General features: G+C 38.3%; 1 long non-coding RNA gene across 1 annotated transcript; it reads left to right on the plus strand.

Annotated features, from left to right (window-relative positions):
• The first annotated feature begins 1743 nt into the window (after nucleotides 1-1743).
• On the plus strand, nucleotides 1744-7900 carry LOC134825785 (uncharacterized). Its single transcript, XR_010161608.1, has 2 exons — nucleotides 1744-1985; nucleotides 7238-7900. It is a non-coding gene; the product is annotated as an uncharacterized LOC134825785 (long non-coding RNA).
• The last annotated feature ends 2717 nt before the right edge of the window (nucleotides 7901-10617 follow it).

Raw genomic sequence — 10617 nt, forward strand, 5'->3', positions numbered from 1 at the left:
TCCGCAAACATTTCGTATTAGCGACACACAAATATTTAGTACAAATACGAACGGCGCGGCGCCTTATTATGGAGGGAGAATTTTTTCTCCCTCTGGTTTGTTATTGTTTGCAAATTGACTATGACCCCCTTTATCGTCCTGACGATACAGGGGGAGCCGCGCACTTCGTGCGCAGCGGGTCATACAACGTATGACAAGGCTATTTTAGAAACAATCCTTTGGCCTTAATATAAAAAATAACAAATGATCAAGTCTGTAATTAATTGACGATGTCAATTCATGGCAGCTCGGCGCGGCACAGTAGCGCATCGCGCTACAATTCTGTAATTAATAAATAAAAGTAACACGAAGTTACCTGAGGACCCCAGGCTTTAATGTTGTAAACAACATAGAAATAGAGAATAGAGATTAGGCGGAATGACAGGCTGAGCGCGGCCCAGTAAACATGAAGTTGTAAGGTGATCAATATGCGAGCTCTGCGCGGCGCTCATATCTACAATCTAGTACATTTAAAATATCCTTTTTAAAAATCACGTGTTGACCCCCACTGTCGCTTCACTATACTGTAGAGTTTAAACGATACAGGGGGAGCCGCGCACTCGTGCGCGGCGGGTCATACAACGTATTTACCCCGCCTGTCATTCCGCCTAATGTTTATGAACATGATAGCCTGAGGTCCCCAGGTAAACAACGTATGACAAAAATACCCCCAATACGAGGTATGGGTGTGTGCGCAGCGGGCTGATTCGATGGTTGAACTTTTGAATTTATTTATAAAAATAATATGGTATGAAAATTAAAACAACAACAATGCAATTATACAATTATTTGACGTGTCATTTTACTTTATAATTTTACCCTTTTTTTAATAACTTTTTTACATTTTATGACTTTTTATAACCAGGATTCGTGCCAGGTTAAAGACTCGTCGACGGTCCTGATAATATTTGAAACAAATATTTTACAAGTATCACCCGTTAATCAAAAAGGAAATGGGAAAAACGCACGGATATATGTGAATTTTCAATAACTTCAGTAAACATAATTAATTGACGATGTCAATTCATGCATCATGGCAGCTCGGCGCGGCACAGTAGCGCATCTCGCCGATCTAGCTCAGAGAATCCTCATTGAGTGCGCGGCGCGGCACAGTAACGCATCGCGCTACATTACTGGGCCGCGCTCAGCCTGTCATTCCGCCAAATCTATAATGAACATAATAGCCTGGGCACCCCAGCGAACGCCGCGGGCTTCATGCGCCGCTAAAACGTTTAAATTTCATTTTTATAATTCTCCCAAGACTCCTGTTAAGACAAATTGCGAATGTTTAGCTTTAAAACTACTCTGTTCTTAAAACAATTGTTTTAATCATCGAATACTGAAGAGTTCAATTCAATCCAAGGTAAATTGTTCAAATTATGAGTGATCATGAATGAAAAATGAATAATTTACACGTAAAATTTGCCTCAAAATTTGTCTTGAAAAATAACCATAACTCTGGCTATGATTTGAATTTTGAAAATTTAAAATGCTAGTGCCGCGCACAAAAATGTTCCGCGCATTTAAAACGTGTCGATAATGCGCCCAAACCAATGTCGCGTTGGATAATAGTATCCAAGCTGGTTGAATTCACAATTTTCATTTCTTGTTCCAGTTTGTAGCTTTGTGTGTTTATTGGTTTTATGCGTGCGCATATGTTGCGCGCTATCTATATATCTTACCGTTAAATGTACGTTTACAGATTTAATCGAGATCTCTGCGAGGCTTTCATAATTATGTATGATATAGCTTGATATGCTGTTACTTCAAATTGCTGTAATTTCTATTTATATTGACTGAAGTAGAGTACAAAATAAAATTATTTGCTCTCTAATTTTAAGGATGTCGACCTGCAACTGAAATTGAGTGATATTCGACTATTTCAATTTAGATTCGCTAGTCAACAAAATGATTGCTCACTCCGAAATAACGACTTTCAAGGAATGGTATGTACCCTATTATTTACAACAAGGCTCCCAGCATTATAGTAAAACATAGACAATAGACAATATTTTAATATAAACTATAATTAATTTTTGACCGGGAACATTCTGCAGTTAACTTTGTCGTATTTTAAAACAAGTAACTCGGGCCCAGTTCGTAGAGAAGATGGATTTGCTGTATTTTAAAACAAGTAACTCGGGCCCAGTTCGTAGAGAAGATGGATTTGCTGTATTTTAAAACAAGTAACTCGGGCCCAGTTCGTAGAGAAGATGGATTTGCTGTATTTTAAAACAAGTAACTCGGGCCCAGTTCGTAGAGAAGATGGATTTGCTGTATTTTAAAACAAGTAACTCGGGCCCAGTTCGTAGAGAAGATGGATTTGCTGTATTTTAAAACAAAAAACTCGGGCCCAGTTCGTAGAGAAGATGGATTTGCTGTATTTTAAAACAAGTAACTCGGGCCCAGTTCGTAGAGAAGATGGATTTGCTGTATTTTAAAACAAGTAACTCGGGCCCAGTTCGTAGAGAAGATGGATTTGCTGTATTTTAAAACAAGTAACTCGGGCCCAGTTCGTAGAGAAGATGGATTTGCTGTATTTTAAAACAAGTAACTCGGGCCCAGTTCGTAGAGAAGATGGATTTGTCGTATTTTAAAACAAGTAACTCGGGCCCAGTTCGTAGAGAAGATGGATTTGCTGTATTTTAAAACAAGTAACTCGGGCCCAGTTCGTAGAGAAGATGGATTTGCTGTATTTTAAAACAAGTAACTCGGGCCCAGTTCGTAGAGAAGATGGATTTGCTGTATTTTAAAACAAGTAACTCGGGCCCAGTTCGTAGAGAAGATGGATTTGCTGTATTTTAAAACAAGTAACTCGGGCCCAGTTCGTAGAGAAGATGGATTTGCTGTATTTTAAAACAAAAAACTCGGGCCCAGTTCGTAGAGAAGATGGATTTGCTGTATTTTAAAACAAGTAACTCGGGCCCAGTTCGTAGAGAAGATGGATTTGCTGTATTTTAAAACAAGTAACTCGGGCCCAGTTCGTAGAGAAGATGGATTTGCTGTATTTTAAAACAAGTAACTCGGGCCCAGTTCGTAGAGAAGATGGATTTGCTGTATTTTAAAACAAGTAACTCGGGCCCAGTTCGTAGAGAAGATGGATTTGCTGTATTTTAAAACAAGTAACTCGGGCCCAGTTCGTAGAGAAGATGGATTTGCTGTATTTTAAAACAAGTAACTCGGGCCCAGTTCGTAGAGAAGATGGATTTGCTGTATTTTAAAACAAGTAACTCGGGCCCAGTTCGTAGAGAAGATGGATTTGCTGTATTTTAAAACAAGTAACTCGGGCCCAGTTCGTAGATAAGATGGATTTGCTGTATTTTAAAACAAGTAACTCGGGCCCAGTTCGTAGAGAAGATGGATTTGCTGTATTTTAAAACAAGTAACTCGGGCCCAGTTCGTAGAGAAGATGGATTTGCTGTATTTTAAAACAAGTAACTCGGGCCCAGTTCGTAGAGAAGATGGATTTGCTGTATTTTAAAACAAGTAACTCGGGCCCAGTTCGTAGAGAAGATGGATTTGCTGTATTTTAAAACAAGTAACTCGGGCCCAGTTCGTAGATAAGATGGATTTGCTGTATTTTAAAACAAGTAACTCGGGCCCAGTTCGTAGAGAAGATGGATTTGCTGTATTTTAAAACAAGTAACTCGGGCCCAGTTCGTAGAGAAGATGGATTTGCTGTATTTTAAAACAAGTAACTCGGGCCCAGTTCGTAGAGAAGATGGATTTGCTGTATTTTAAAACAAGTAACTCGGGCCCAGTTCGTAGAGAAGATGGATTTGCTGTATTTTAAAACAAGTAACTCGGGCCCAGTTCGTAGAGAAGATGGCTTTGCTGTATTTTAAAACAAGTAACTCGGGCCCAGTTCGTAGAGAAGATGGATTTGCTGTATTTTAAAACAAGTAACTCGGGCCCAGTTCGTAGAGAAGATGGATTTGCTGTATTTTAAAACAAGTAACTCGGGCCCAGTTCGTAGAGAAGATGGATTTGCTGTATTTTAAAACAAGTAACTCGGGCCCAGTTCGTAGAGAAGATGGATTTGCTGTATTTTAAAACAAGTAACTCGGGCCCAGTTCGTAGAGAAGATGGCTTTGCTGTATTTTAAAACAAGTAACTCGGGCCCAGTTCGTAGAGAAGATGGATTTGCTGTATTTTAAAACAAGTAACTCGGGCCCAGTTCGTAGAGAAGATGGATTTGCTGTATTTTAAAACAAGTAACTCGGGCCCAGTTCGTAGAGAAGATGGATTTGCTGTATTTTAAAACAAGTAACTCGGGCCCAGTTCGTAGAGAAGATGGATTTGCTGTATTTTAAAACAAGTAACTCGGGCCCAGTTCGTAGAGAAGATGGATTTGCTGTATTTTAAAACAAGTAACTCGGGCCCAGTTCGTAGAGAAGATGGATTTGCTGTATTTTAAAACAAGTAACTCGGGCCCAGTTCGTAGAGAAGATGGATTTGCTGTATTTTAAAACAAGTAACTCGGGCCCAGTTCGTAGAGAAGATGGATTTGCTGTATTTTAAAACAAGTAACTCGGGCCCAGTTCGTAGAGAAGATGGATTTGCTGTATTTTAAAACAAGTAACTCGGGCCCAGTTCGTAGAGAAGATGGATTTGCTGTATTTTAAAACAAGTAACTCGGGCCCAGTTCGTAGAGAAGATGGATTTGCTGTATTTTAAAACAAGTAACTCGGGCCCAGTTCGTAGAGAAGATGGATTTGCTGTATTTTAAAACAAGTAACTCGGGCCCAGTTCGTAGAGAAGATGGATTTGCTGTATTTTAAAACAAGTAACTCGGGCCCAGTTCGTAGAGAAGATGGATTTGCTGTATTTTAAAACAAGTAACTCGGGCCCAGTTCGTAGAGAAGATGGATTTGCTGTATTTTAAAACAAGTAACTCGGGCCCAGTTCGTAGAGAAGATGGATTTGCTGTATTTTAAAACAAGTAACTCGGGCCCAGTTCGTAGAGAAGATGGATTTGCTGTATTTTAAAACAAGTAACTCGGGCCCAGTTCGTAGAGAAGATGGATTTGCTGTATTTTAAAACAAGTAACTCGGGCCCAGTTCGTAGAGAAGATGGATTTGCTGTATTTTAAAACAAGTAACTCGGGCCCAGTTCGTAGAGAAGATGGATTTGCTGTATTTTAAAACAAGTAACTCGGGCCCAGTTCGTAGAGAAGATGGATTTGCTGTATTTTAAAACAAGTAACTCGGGCCCAGTTCGTAGATAAGATGGATTTGCTGTATTTTAAAACAAGTAACTCGGGCCCAGTTCGTAGAGAAGATGGATTTGCTGTATTTTAAAACAAGTAACTCGGGCCCAGTTCGTAGAGAAGATGGATTTGCTGTATTTTAAAACAAGTAACTCGGGCCCAGTTCGTAGAGAAGATGGATTTGCTGTATTTTAAAACAAGTAACTCGGGCCCAGTTCGTAGAGAAGATGGATTTGCTGTATTTTAAAACAAGTAACTCGGGCCCAGTTCGTAGAGAAGATGGCTTTGCTGTATTTTAAAACAAGTAACTCGGGCCCAGTTCGTAGAGAAGATGGATTTGCTGTATTTTAAAACAAGTAACTCGGGCCCAGTTCGTAGAGAAGATGGATTTGCTGTATTTTAAAACAAGTAACTCGGGCCCAGTTCGTAGAGAAGATGGATTTGCTGTATTTTAAAACAAGTAACTCGGGCCCAGTTCGTAGAGAAGATGGATTTGCTGTATTTTAAAACAAGTAACTCGGGCCCAGTTCGTAGAGAAGATGGCTTTGCTGTATTTTAAAACAAGTAACTCGGGCCCAGTTCGTAGAGAAGATGGATTTGCTGTATTTTAAAACAAGTAACTCGGGCCCAGTTCGTAGAGAAGATGGATTTGCTGTATTTTAAAACAAGTAACTCGGGCCCAGTTCGTAGAGAAGATGGATTTGCTGTATTTTAAAACAAGTAACTCGGGCCCAGTTCGTAGAGAAGATGGATTTGCTGTATTTTAAAACAAGTAACTCGGGCCCAGTTCGTAGAGAAGATGGATTTGCTGTATTTTAAAACAAGTAACTCGGGCCCAGTTCGTAGAGAAGATGGATTTGCTGTATTTTAAAACAAGTAACTCGGGCCCAGTTCGTAGAGAAGATGGATTTGCTGTATTTTAAAACAAGTAACTCGGGCCCAGTTCGTAGAGAAGATGGATTTGCTGTATTTTAAAACAAGTAACTCGGGCCCAGTTCGTAGAGAAGATGGATTTGCTGTATTTTAAAACAAGTAACTCGGGCCCAGTTCGTAGAGAAGATGGATTTGCTGTATTTTAAAACAAGTAACTCGGGCCCAGTTCGTAGAGAAGATGGATTTGCTGTATTTTAAAACAAGTAACTCGGGCCCAGTTCGTAGAGAAGATGGATTTGCTGTATTTTAAAACAAGTAACTCGGGCCCAGTTCGTAGAGAAGATGGATTTGCTGTATTTTAAAACAAGTAACTCGGGCCCAGTTCGTAGAGAAGATGGATTTGCTGTATTTTAAAACAAGTAACTCGGGCCCAGTTCGTAGATAAGATGGATTTGCTGTATTTTAAAACAAGTAACTCGGGCCCAGTTCGTAGAGAAGATGGATTTGCTGTATTTTAAAACAAGTAACTCGGGCCCAGTTCGTAGAGAAGATGGATTTGCTGTATTTTAAAACAAGTAACTCGGGCCCAGTTCGTAGAGAAGATGGATTTGCTGTATTTTAAAACAAGTAACTCGGGCCCAGTTCGTAGAGAAGATGGATTTGCTGTATTTTAAAACAAGTAACTCGGGCCCAGTTCGTAGAGAAGATGGATTTGCTGTAGTTGTCAGTTTACGGACAAATAAAGTCGAAAAGCATTAATCACAATATGTTTTAGGCTGTCCCAAAATTTCGGATTCTTTTTCTGGAGTTTGAAATTGGCGGGAATTTTAAAACTCTCGTTGTGGCCTGGTACCAAACCAATATTTTCAGCGCAGAGTTTTAGCGCGCGCCGAGAGCACACGCGTATTTTTGCATTGAAGTCGCGCGTTATTTGCACGTGCACTTCTACAGATTAAAATTAGGAGAGGGCCCTTACTGCTTACATTACTAAGTTGTTATGTAGTAATATTGTGAATTTGTCCGAAACTGGAAACAAATCTTGTAAAATTTTACGAATAGAAGTTATAGTATTACTTGACTGTAAAAATTTACTGAGTTTCACTTCCATATTTCAGGATCCGACCGCTGATATTAAAATTGAAGAGTTAGATTTCATTGGAACATAGAATTACTGTAATGGAAAATAAAACAGGTCTTGCTGAGGATGAAGAAATGTTATGTGGGGAGAAAATGGGCTACTGGAAGTGGACCTTCTTAAACAAAGACGACTTTCACAAAATGTTTAAAAGATCACGGTCGCGGCATCGAACCCTGGACGCTTCCCCTGCCACGGTCAGACACTCGAGATTAGTACTAGTAGTGTGCGCTACTCGAGCTGTTGATATATGAGTTCTTCGGTGTTATTTATATAATTGTAATATGTAATGACTGACAGTGCGAGATATCTTTTTTTGTTTCTATTTGATGTGTTTAGTGTTTTTGTTGCATTCTAATATAAACCGCGTATTAGTTTCGTGTCAATTTTAAATTTGATAAGTTTATCTTTAAACTGTATTTATTAGCAGTAATAGTTACATTTTGGTATTACACCTATATTTATTATTGTAATACTGTTGTATAATGCTGTTTCTTCCTCATTGTAGCTTACATATAGGATAGCATACTTTGCTCTAATTTTTAATCACAGTTGACAATACTTGATTAGGGTTAATGATTGTACGCGTTTGAAATCTTGATTTGATATCATTATAACCTTTACTAATGTTCAGATGAATGAATTTGATGTTTTATTTTTCCACGGCACTATTGAAAATCCTTTAAGGGATAGAATCGGCACTGTCAAATATCTTTAAAAGGTTGGTAAACGGAATTACAGTTGATCTCCTGACAAATTTATGTCGAAAATTTGTTTTAACACGCGCAGCAATATGAAGCCCGCGGCTTTCGCCGGGGTGCTGGGGTCCTCAGGTAACGCGCTACAATAAACATAAGTACAAAGCTGTATTATGTTTTGAAAATTATCTACCCCACAGTTAATTGACGATGTCAATTCATGGCAGCTCGGCGCGGCACAGTAGCGCATCTCGCCGATCTAGCCAGAAGCCTTTTTTTGTCTCTGTGAGAAGCCTTTTTAAGTGCGCGGCGCGGCACAGTATAAACGCATCGAGTTACAACCCCACAGTTTAGTTTTAAGCCGCGCCATATAGTTGTATAAGTGGTCCCGCAAAATTTAAATATTGTTCGATGATTATTCACTCAATACTGTGTACTGGATTTTTTATTGAATACAGCATGAATTAAATTTGTTGATAAACCAGTATAGCAATGATGGTAGAGGTATCAGTTTTGAGATGAGCTGGTCGATTGCTTACTTGTTACTAAAACTGCTCGTTCTAAGAAAATATATCTGCAATGTGCAATCTTCTTTTGAATCACATAAATAAATAGACGACTGATATTCGTTGGATTCCCAAACAGTTGAAAGTATGTACCCAAACAATCGCCCATGTATTGGTATGTCCCATACACGACGGTAGAGTGAAGTAAACTAAGTAAAACAAAATTAAGCGCTTAATGGTGCCAGACGCTTATCCATTGCTCATTCTATCTTACATACTGTCGTGTGGAAGCCGTGGATCAGAACAATTGTTACAGTGCACTACTGCGTACGTGTATCGAAGGGCAACCTTTCAAGATTCAATATCTTTTGGCAGGGTCCTTACTCCTTCTCCATTCAGCTCTCAATCATTTGATTTGATTGATTGAGGAGCACTACCCGAATGCATTACTCGGCACTAACGCCTTAAAATCTTTAATTACAATCGAATATAAATATATGCACACAATGTATAAAATATTAATAATGTATAAAATATGATTATGCTATTAGCAAATTTAAATAGTACTATTAAGAATTTTAAATAACTCTTATCTCTTGACTTAAATTCAGAACAGCGATACAGGGTCTGAAGAATGCGCGGTGATATTTGTATCTTTTAAAAGTTGTTAATGACAGTGAAATTGCGCGGTATCGATAGCATTGTAAAAAATGATCGAAGATAGTCATATTTCGTTATGAGGTTAAAGTTTTGTTGCTCGTTATTATGATCGACGTATGTTGTACCAAATTATTTAAATTTCTAAAAGTACGAAATTTGAGTTGTTCCAGTCCTTGTCATCCGGGTAAAGTTCTTGTGCAGTAAGCACATGCTTGCTGACTGTAGACTTGATTGAATCATGGCTTTCCTGACCATTTAACTGATTCAACTCTTGGATTGATGGCTCAAGAGGCTGTGAGAAATATCTCACTCAAGTCAGAAAATAGAAAGCTGCATTTTGTTCTATTTGATCTTTGTATCCAAGTATCTATGCATATTGTTCTAACGTTGTAGAAGTAATTGTTTATTAACAATTTTAATGCAGTCACGTCACTCAGATAGGTTTTATACATTTTAACAAGGAGCGTTTTCATCGACATGACACATTCTGCCCACAATAAGGAACCATAGTTGTTTCAACAATCTGAGTGTATAGATTTATTATTTTTATTCCGTACAGTGCATGGTAATGTACTGTAAACCATACTGTACTGTATCGAATTAGTTACCATCCGATCACAAGGCCGTTCTAATAACCACTAGCCATCAATTGGACCCCACAGCCCTGTACCAGAGAGATCTAGTGTTGCCTTTTCAGAAGGGTGCCCCTCTTCCGAATTGTAGGTCTTTTATGAGGAATCGTTGGATTTGGCAAAATGTACCTCATCCCAGCAATATTCACTGTCAAAACAAGGTTAACTGACAGTACACACACACTTTAAATTTTAAGTGTTTGGATTTAACAAACATCCATTTACGCTTTTTTGTTGTTGATATACCATATTTAAAGAGTAATCTTATTTTACATGGAAGAGCTCTAGTTCCTTCTTTTTTAAGCTAGAGTAGCTACTCAAAAAGACTTTTTTGTTCAGAGCTTAGCCAAATGATCAAATGGGTGGAATGAGACTTAACAGATGCTTCTAAGGTCATCCAAAAATATTGTTTTGTGTAAAATTCATCAGGTTTGTGTGAAATTTTCTGCTGTGATTTCCTTCAGTGCAGTTTTAAAAATTTCCAGAAAGAGAAGTTGTGCATTTCAATAGGCATGACTCTTTTTTGTAAATATAGCCATTCTAGGAGAATTCTTGAACAAATAAATTGTGTGTAGATGTACTTCAGTATAACCCTGATTTAACGTGTCTCAATTCACTGCAAACCCTGATATACCGTGGCCATTTCTTTTACTTCAAATAGGGCTTTACATGTTTAATGTAAACAAACAAAACCCCAATTTACCGCAAACCCTGATTTACTGCAGATGTTTCCTTTCCCCAAACTCCACGGTAAATCATGGTTTTATTGTACTTTGGAAAATATCACTTCTTTCATTGACTATTTTACTATTAAATCTCACTTGCTAAAAATATTGAATTTCAAATATTAACAACCCAACCTTC

The sequence above is a fragment of the Bolinopsis microptera genome, unplaced genomic scaffold, assembly GCF_026151205.1.
Source record: "Bolinopsis microptera isolate Bmic1 unplaced genomic scaffold, MBARI_Bmic_1.0 sca83, whole genome shotgun sequence".
NCBI lineage: Eukaryota > Metazoa > Ctenophora > Tentaculata > Lobata > Bolinopsidae > Bolinopsis > Bolinopsis microptera.